We start from the raw sequence: 10,863 nt of genomic DNA on the forward strand, positions 1-10,863 counted from the left end.
CTCTCTTTAACATGATTATGCAATTCTTTCTCAGAAATCCTGTTAGACTTCTAGAACCACCTTTGATGTCCCTGCCTTTGGTTCTCACTGACATTAGTTGACTGAACAAGCCTACTAGAATATAGCTACGAATGCTTTTATTAATTAAAAAAAAAATTAAAACTAGGAATTATTATTTTTTTTGTAATGTGGATTAATATTTTGCATTAAAGCTACTAGGGTGGTTTGACAACATTAATTAAAAGTGCTGTAGTTGTGCTTGATGGCATTTGGATATAGTTCTGTCCTCATTGAACTCAAGGTACATGTTTGGGACTGGATTTTAAAAAGAGTTTAAATATCATTTGAGATGTGCATGCTTAGATGGAATTTAAGGCATCCCAGGGTACCTAAGATATCTGCACAAGTTTAATATATTTTCTTTTCTGGGTTGGCAGCTAGAATTCAGGCAAGACATTTTAACATACCTTAAGCGTTACAGATGATTATGTTAAAGCCTCTTAAGGGTTCCCCAGCTGAAATGTAACAGCTGTATTGTAAGCACATGAATTTACACATCTCAGTCTGTAACTGAATTGTAGCTTCCAAGGTTGGGTGAGCTAAATCACAGCTAAGCTATTTGACTTTTATATTGCTAAAGATAAGTGTGATGAATCTCACACTTGTGAATAACATCCTCAGGATGGAACTTTCAATTAAAAATAAGAACACACACATATAAGAGGGCAGCTGAAGAGTATTCTTTATATATTTTTTCCACTGTCAAATCACAGTTTATTAAAAGAAAACCAAAATATTACAGACAATACATAAAATTGATTATTTTTGGGGATGTTTGTTGTAATACTAGGACACAGACAGATAAATATTTGCTTGTAAAACTCTTATGTCATGTGAATATTTCAATTTACATTACTTCAAATCAAAAAGTAGACTAATATTCCAGTAAAATAGCAACTACAGCAAAAATAAAAATGAGGCTTTTTTTTTTCTGCTCTCCGAGATTGTCCCTCTGTTGGCTTCAGGAAAGCATCCTCAATTTTGTATAATAGAAACGAATCAGAATAAACCAAAGAATATCAGCCAACTTATTTTCACAATAACATGGTATAATAATTAGGAAATAAAAATTTATGTAATATTTCCACCAATAAATATGGAATATTTTTTTTCATTTTACTAACATCAATCCAAAAAAACAAATATATCAGTAAATAAAGGAAAAAGACAAAATTAGCTAAGCCTAACTCCTTCTTATAAAAGTAGCCTTAATATTTGATTTAGTACTGACTGAAAGTTAGAAGCCATGGACTTTGCTGTAGTACCTGAGTTTGTAGAATGAGTCTGATTCGAGTTAGAATCCATAAAGTACACAGATCAATATAACCACAATTGACACTAATTGACAAGATAAATTGACAGTATTAGGGCAGAGGCCAAGAAACCAGATACTAAAACCTTTATTTTTTTTCCCCTTCCCTCACTATGATGCCTGGGTTCTGACAAAAGATCTAATTTTCTGTAAACATATAGACTATATTAATCAGATTAATAGACATGTCTATTAAGATTTTTTCTTCAGTCAGTTAGGAAGGTGAATGTCAGTGTACTCATTCTGCTGAATTTCTCACATTGCAGCGTAGAGTTCTCCTGCTGAGCAAGTCACCTTTGTCTTGATGTATAGTCAGTGGGGAGAAATGGGAACTGTTCAGGTTTCTGTGATATTTTGGGATGACAAGAACAGTTCAGCTATAGACTTAGACACCAAATTTAGGTAACTGAATATTGTCATATGGATGTCAACTGTGTGTCTAAACTCTTGTAGTCGTCAAAGATCCAGCCAGTACAGAGAATAGAGAATAGAAAGTGTCTCAACTCAGTTTAAACAGACATGTAACACAGAACTAAGCTTTTAAATGTAGTATTATTTCGGGTTCCCTGGGATATCCCACCTGGCCTCTAGCTGCCACTTGAGAAGGTTACAGTTCTTTTACAGGTCCTGGGTCCTACATGTGAACTCCATGAGTGTCCTGGACGTCTGAGATATCCTAAGGCATCTCAAATGTACCAGCCATTTATGCTTTGGCCAACATTAAGTTTTCATTGATTGTACATGGAACTTAGATACTTCGTTCACATTTGAACACCTATGCTTGGAAGTCTGAATTTCTAAATAAGCCTTGTCCATATTCAGAAAGAGATAAAGTGTGTTTTAAAAGTTTTATTTCTTTCCATTCACTCTAACAGGAATCTAGGGCACCTTGTCTAAATATATAACTACAACTATAAACAGCTGCATTTCCTCAAATTAATTCCACACTTTGAGTCTTTCACTTGGACCAACTATTTCTTTGCCATAAAATAGCATAGTATCATTGACCTGCCTGAATGGAGAGGCAAGGATTTAGGTGTCTGACATCTCCATCTTACCCCTTTCCCCAGCAGCCTGCAATTCTGGAAAATACCAGCCTCATAATATGTCTAAACTGTCAGATTCCAAAGCGGTCTTGTCCCTCATTTCGAGGAGTCTGACTGCATGAAGAAAGGGCCCTATTGAGCACAGATATCTTTGCTCTGGATTGGAGAGAAGGAGGGAGGGTGGGAAGCGGGAGGAATAGAGAAGTTTTAGCTCTGAATATCTCAGCCATATTAAAAGAAAAATAAAAACATAAAAATATGTGGAAGTAGTTTCCCATTTCAGGAAGAGTCTTGTATGCAGAAATGCCATGTTAATTCTAAAGAAATCATGCTGATGGCTGATAATGAAAGTATCCTTTTCCTCCTTTCATACATCCATGGAGTATTTATTGCACAAAATTACATAGTTACACAAAAGTCCATGGTGAAGAAAAGTTTGAACATTCCTTCTGAAAATAATTTTGCAGCTGTGAGAAGGATTGGTGGAGATCTTGGTAAACTTAAGCACAAATTGTTAAGAGGAGTCAAAACTAATAAGAAAATTTCCTTTCATGGTTCAGAAACAAATTGTAAAATATGTTTGTAAGTCAATGTTGCTAGAAATATCTTTGGATTTATAGTAATTAACTATATGATGTGTTATCTTCAATCAGATTTAAAAGATTACAAGAAACAGAATTAAAATGAGAATGAATTAGCCTAAGTTACTTAGTTTCAAAACCACTAGTGATTATTTTAAATAAAGTCAATGTTGTCATTTGCCTTCTGTTTCTCATGAACAAGGCTGTACGACATAACCACTATACATAATTCATAGAAAATTATTTGGAAAAAAAATCAAATCCTCAAAAGTCTCCACTGAAATAGAATTTTCATTTGAAGAAAAGTCTGAGAAGAGCAAAGCAGAATGAAGAATTTCATGCTGAATTTTTACGTACATCAGGCAATCTGTGTGTGACAAACAAAAACAGCTCAACTTTTCATTCTTAATCGACTCCAATTCCTTGTAAATTATGCATATTAACATATTTCTGTAAGCAAGTTTTAATTATTTTTCATGTTAATGTAATACTTCAAGCCAGATATTGTACATGACTATTATGTTCATCATCACACAATGTTGCTCATTGGGTTCAGTATGTTATTAAAATTTTCATTGAATTGTCCTACAGAATAGTAGAACAGTTTCAGTTCATTAATTTTTCTCTTATTTCTCCATCTGTCAAAGTAAAGTTTCAACCTTGAGTTCTATCATATAATTTGTGTAATAAGCTATTTGTAAATGAGTGGGTAAATCCTGGTACAGCTTTCTAAATTGAATGTTATTTTTTTACCTGTTTCCCAGTATTTTGAAATTGTCACATGGAAAATCAATTGCAACATGCAGATGAGTCTTCAAAAATAAGGAGGAAGACTTTTGCCTCATTAGTTCAACAGACATTGTGATAACAACACATTAGAGTAAAACTCGAGAGTTGCTTTACAAAATGGGAGTCTTTGTTTTATACTCAAAGTTTGAGCTGATTCTGAACTTTCAGATTATAGCAGAGGCAAGGCTAATTCCAAAGCAGTTTCACTTCTGCACATCTATATAATAGAAAATAATCTTAAATAAATGTAGAATATTAATCCAAAAGCAGTAGTAAGATCAGTAATAGAATGGAGAAAGATAAATAAATGGAACAGCATTTAAGTTTAAAAAAATTATAATGAATACTTTTTGAATTGCCAGAAACATGGAGCAGATTTAACTTCTTCCATAACCACTTTCTTCCTAGTGATCTTTATATAAGAATGTTGTTAACATGCCTTTAGTGTACCACACACCCACCCACATATAAAATATGGTAATTTGATTTTACTTTGATGTATAGTTCTGTAAATTGGCATTCAAATCAAGGAGTGTGAGACTCTCTAATAGTAGAATTGACTTATACCTATTTATGGTGTTTTATATTAATGGAAAAATCAGCATAAATGAGGCCTAATCAAAGTTAATACCTTGTTTGCTTCTCTGTGTTAATACCATAGTCCAGTATTCATTGCATAGTCAAAAATTTCATGTATTCAGTGCAAGTAATGCAGTAATGATAGGCAAACTTTAGCCAATAGATTCTGCTCTTAGGTAATTCCTAGTGTTGAATTATATTAATATAATATATAGTGCATATGTTTTGAATTTGAGCTGATACAGTTATGAATATTCGGGTTAGTGGAGAGAAGGGATGTGTACATCAGAAACTAAGTTGCTTCTTCCAATTTTGGGATCTGAATGACTACATAAAGGGGAGAAATGTTGTCCATGCTGATGTAGAATTGTGGAATAAAGCAGGTAAACTAGGACCCTAAAATATATGCCTAGAATCATTTAAGATACTTTAGGGTAGCTGAGAAATGTATATAGTGGTGGCAGATGTGTACAATGACTGAAGAGAACTTCACATCCTTCTGGAGAGAAAGATAGATACTGTGACCAGATACTGTGTCCTAGGATACCTAAAATGTCACTGAAACCTATGTTAAAGCACTTGAATTAACACTGGATGGACACATTGACACTAATATCAGTTAGTTCAAGATTCCTGTCTCAAGTCCCTGAACCTCAAGACCAGGACTGTGGGAAAATAGTGCCTCCTATGGCACAAGAAGGTCTAATTTGAGACCACCCGAGGAATGTGAATATGCACTCATCTGTGGGATCTGTTGAGGTGCATCCCAGGGTCCTGAGAGAATTGGCTGATATAGTTTCCAAACCATGTTGCACCCATTTTTAAGAAGGGTACAAAGGAGGATCCTGGAAGCGACTGATCAGTTGATCTCTTATCTGCCTGCTAAAATCATGAAGCACGTCCTCCTGGAAGCTATGCTGAAACATATGGAAGACAAGGAGATGATTAGAGACAGGCAACATGACTTTATCAGGGGCAAATTGTGCCTGACCAAGCTAGTAGCCTTCTGTGATCAAATGTCTACATCAGCGGAAAAGTGCTATTGCTGTCATCTGACTGGACTTCTATAGAGCCTTTGATACAGTCCTCCATAACATCCTTGTTACTAAATGGAGAGGTGTGGGCTTGACAGATGGACTGTTAGATGGATAAGGAATTAGCTGGATGGCCACGTTCAAAGAGTTGCAAGTCAATAGGTCATGTCCAAGTGGAAACCAAGCAGTGTCCCTCAGGAGTCCATATTGGGACCAATGCTATGTGCTGCCTTTAGCAATAACATAAGGGGATTGAATGAAACCTCAGCAAGTTTGCAGATAACATGCAGCCGAGTAGTGCAGTTTATATGCTTAAAGGAAGGGTTGCTATCCAGAGAAACCGTGAAGAATAGCTTCATGTAAACCTCATGAAAGACATCCCTGATCATGGCAAGGCAGTTGAAATACTGACCTTTAAAGCTCTCTTCCAACCCAAACCATTCCATTCTATGACGCTATGTTTCTAAGATTCCTACCCACTATTTAATATTTTAATTTTAATATTAATTATTTTATTAGCTAGCAATAATGAGGGATTATTATAAAATACTAGAAATAAAAATATTGAAAAATAAAAATAATACGTAAGCATGCTGATTGTAACATGCCTTATTAAATCACAAAAAACACAGATCAGAAGAAAGACAGCTAAAGATGCCTGTACAGATAATTAGTATATTTCTACATAATAAGAAAAAAAAAAGAAAGAAAAAATTAGAATAAAAAAATCAATATGGAGTGTTTAGCTTTTGCAAAGAAAAAATGCATTTCATTTGCTTATATGTTTGTGTCTGAGAATGAAAGCAAGGTAATAGAGTTTTGGAAGAGCTTTTACAAAATAAGTAAGATTTGTGGCACCAGAAACCAGGAGATATTCATATAGATGGAAGAGAATGGTTCTCATCAATTCACTATCAGTTTATGTGGAGTAAAGCTTCTACAGCATACGGCAAATTTATTCCAGAGAATTGAGAGTTTGAAGAAATCATGTCTATCTGTTTACCATCTTTATCTGTTGGACATTACTAGGTGCAGTGGGCTAGTCTGTGCCCTAATAGCTGTTCACTAGTTTTGTATTAATCAATGCAATGGGTTGATATATTCTAACATACCATATAAGTTCTTGAAAGAGACATTGGCAGTTTTTGGATGCTAAAGGGGTGGAATGAAGGTATATCAGAAAAAACATTCAGGTTGATACTTCTAAATATTTAAACCAGTTCTGTCAATATGCCAGTCTAGTCCTGAATAAATGAAAGAAGGAAGTTAGAGCAATGCAGTATTTTGGGTTTTCACCTTTATTGGACACAATATTTTGTTTCATAGTTGGCATAACAGAAACAAAGATACTTAAAAAAAATCATAATACTAGAGCTTGGATAAGTCCATCCATATAGATATTTAATATTTAATATTCATGTCAAAAATCCACAAAATAATTACAGTAAATTAGACTATTAAAAATAAGCCAGATTTTCATTTTAATTCAAAACATTTGTCCCAGAAATCTTTTCACCAGGATAAACCATGGCATTGGAACGGCCTACCCAGAGAGGTGGTGGATTCACCATCCCTGGAGGTTTTTAAAAAGAGATTGGACGTGGCCCTTAGTGCCATGATATAGTAATTGGAGTTGGACCAGGGGTTGGACTTGATGATCTTGGAAGTCTTTTCCAACCCAATCTATTCTATGATTCTATGATTCTATATGTCTCACTGTTAAGCAAAACTTTTAACATAAAAAAGCATTAATTTTTATTTTACAGACCTGCAAACATAAGGGAAGATTACACTTTCAGATGAATTTCTGAAATCAGCTAACCGAGGAGCTTCATTTTATAATACGGATTATAAATTGTGCTGGCAATTAATCTGTAATGTGACTAATCCTTTTTATTATCTTAATAAAAATAAAATATGTTTCACATCCTCAGTGAAAAAGCATTTCGGGAGTTTTTAGCACAGAGACTCAGCATGCTCATGTGCATTCTCCTACACTTATCTACACGTTAATGCCTTGATCTTGCAATAAATGTCATGCAGGCAGAACATGGCTTTTAATCCCTCAGTACAACTAGAAGCTTATATCTATAAGGGCTTATTTTAAAGGTAAGTGCTTTATTTGAGTGCCTTTATCACTGAGGAAATAAGCAGAAACCCACAGCCATAAACTCTTGATTGATATAGGCAATCATCATTTTTTGTTAGTCAGAAAAGTCTGTCAAGAAAAGGAATTGTGTTTTCTTGGTATTTTAATGATTAGTTAAGTTATAAAAGTAGGTCAAAAGTAGTTCTGTCCTTCTGGCACTTTCTTCCCTGCTAACTGTACAACTGAAAACTTAGTAAAATGAGTAAAGGCATGTCTTGGGCTAATACTTACTATTGAGTTGGCTTATTTTTTTATAAGTTTCCTATGTTCATACATTTTTTAAAAGGTAGTTAGCTGAATTAAGTTAACCAAATAATAATATAGGCTGAAATGTTGAAATAATTATTGTTTTTAAAAACCTAAATAGAAATCCATGGCTGTGATTGCGAGTGGAAGTGAGTTTGCCACCTACTAGACGTACCTCTTTTAAAGTTTCTGTGGTAAAGCTGTGGAAACCCTGCAGTGGAGTATGGATGATATTTCTATAAACAGGTCAATTTCTAGGAAAAGAAATGCAGAGATTTTCTTAGAGTAATCAAATCTCTTTCTATCTGAAAAATGCAACATATTAAATTGTTTCTAAATATTTTTGCTTATGTCTGCATTTGAATTCTTTAGTAAGTAATTGAACTACTTTACAGCCACACAAGATGAATATCCTATGGGAAATTTTTTGTCAAGGACTGAAATATTTATTTCGTATAAGATGAAACTTGTTATAATACTCTGCAACTACTACTTCAGCATGAGTAGGTTTAATCTGACACAATCAACTTGTAGTGTTTATATACTTGCAGTTAATGTGCCATCTGAAGCTTAAAATCTTTTCAGATACCATAATTTCTTCTTCTACTGCCCATACTATTGGTAAATGTATTTAACTTACTTTATTTATATGAAAAATTTGAAATATGTTGAATAAGTATTGGTAGCTGCTGATAACACAATGTTTCTCCAGGGAGCTGAAGCTTTTACATTTTTTCCATGCAGCATTATGCCACGTTCCAGAAACAGAAAAAGATGATCTAACGACTTTTTTTTCCTATAAAAAAATAATGTTTTCTTCTATTGAAAAATATCAGATTCCCTTTTTACCTGTACCACATTCATTTTCGGAGTGATTTTATAATTTGATGAGTCCTTTCTATCCTTAGCCGATTTTTTTCTAGGACTTGGTTCCCTATCTTCCATAAATTTTTTAATCCATATTTGAGATATACCATCAAAATGAAACTTCTAGCTTTTAGAAGCTGATGCATCTTCCTGGACAGTGATGACACTGTTATTTCCAACTTTTAATGTATTTACAACACTTATCCATTAACTTAATTTCTAACATAAAAAAATAGATAAACTTTGATTATATGTGACTGTTAGAAGGAAAGGGCTTGAAATTTTATGTGTGTTTTTCTGCAAACCTGGGATATTCCATTTACTCAGGTGGAGAAATACAGGTGCAGTAAAAGGCAAGATAGGCCCAGTGAGGAGTGAAGCCAGTTTGGCAAATAAAATAGTTTTTATTTGTATAGTATTTAATTTTTTTCAAACTTTTCAGTCTGCCTCTAAATTTGTACATGTTGTCACTGCATCTTAGTGTATTGATTTTTACTAATACCCTAGAGCTGATAGACTAACACAAATTTAGTGAGCAGATGCATGTGAAACTGTGAAGTTATGACAAAATAGAAAAAATAAGCTGAAATAATGCCTTCCAGGGAATGACTTCAGTGTTCCTCAGAAAAGTCAAATTTTGAGGAAAGTGTTGATAAAATTAACTATTATAAAGGGTTCAGAAATGAAGAAACTTATTTTCACTTTTAAAAATCTTCAAAATTCAGATATATAAATAAGTGACCAGAAATTGACTCTCTTTGATCAGGGATCTACACAAAAATAATTCTCTTCAATGAAGGTGTTGGCCAATTAATTTTAAGCAATTATGCAAATCTCGCCTAAGGCTTTACTTCCTTTCTAATTCACCTTTATCCATATTCTATTCCTTGTATTGTCTTAGTTTTTTCCTTATTATTTGCTTTTCCTTAGCTCTGACCAGTTCATTTTAGTTTCTAGCCCTAATCATCTTAGCAATATTACAACAACAGACATATTTTGTTCTGCATTGCATAACGTTTGGCCAAGAGAGAGAAAAAAATGTCTTCAGGTCAAAACGTGACTACCTTCATGATATGGAAAAGAACAGCCTCTCTTGCTTGATTAAGAGGCAAAAGTATTCTGTAGTCCACATCTAGGTAGGTCTGAAACACTCTGTGAAAGTCTACTGGACTCCCAGTAGATCTTGCAATCTGTCTGTCAGCTCTGCAGGTGTTTCCATCATGCTTGAGCACTTCAAGAGCTGTGGGATGCCTGCTGGTGAGTGGCTGATGCATACCTAGATATGTGTTGGCTGGGGAATATTAGGTACTTACTCAGCCTCCAGATATCTATCTACATAATAACACCTTAATTTGTGTAATTTGAAAGGTGAATCCCAGCCTGAAAGACCTAACTCAAGATATATAAGGCAAAAACAATTTTATCATCTCCTTTACCTGGATTCTCGACCCAAGGATACACATCCATAGGGTTTCTGTTGCTTGCAGAAAGATGAGTGAATGTCCAGTATGTCCTTTTCTAGAATCTCTTCTTCCTAAGAAAATAAATGTATTTATGTTATAAAGGTATATGAGTTTGGGTTATGGTTAAAGAAAGCAAATATTAAATACCTTTATTAGTATGAAGATAGGGATTTATCCACCAAAAATAGCATATACATATGTATACATATAAGTCTCTTCAGACACATGTAAGTATTGTGAAAATAAAAGTGAATATATATGAAGGCATTTTAAATCCTTGATTTTGGGTGACTGCATTATTCATAGGAAACAAATTCTGTCAAACAAAATACGTCCCTAATTGCAGTCACATCAAAGATTTTAAGACTATGTGATGAAAATTCAGAGCTAGGGAGAAAAAGGAAGAAAAAATAGGATTTATCAAAAAGTACATATATTTTATTTGTTAAAAAATAGATTTTATGTGTTCAGCATAAATAAATTAGCAGTAGTGTAAAAATATATTGTAAATACATCATAAATTCAGTGAGACATATTTATATAGATGTACATGCATGCTGTTATTTTTGCAGTTAAAATGAGAACAAAGAGTAGAGAGAAGCCACAAAATGCCTGAGGCTCTCACATTGTTATGAATTTGAGGAGAACAAAGTGGTCTGCTGAGGACACCTGTCTTTCTGTTTCTGTGCAGAACCACAACTCTTAAATTTGGGAGAGAGCTGATCTTAACAAATCTC

The sequence above is a fragment of the Lepidothrix coronata genome, unplaced genomic scaffold (assembly GCF_001604755.1).
Source record: "Lepidothrix coronata isolate B3197 unplaced genomic scaffold, Lepidothrix_coronata-1.0 Scaffold81, whole genome shotgun sequence".
Lineage (NCBI taxonomy): Eukaryota > Metazoa > Chordata > Aves > Passeriformes > Pipridae > Lepidothrix > Lepidothrix coronata.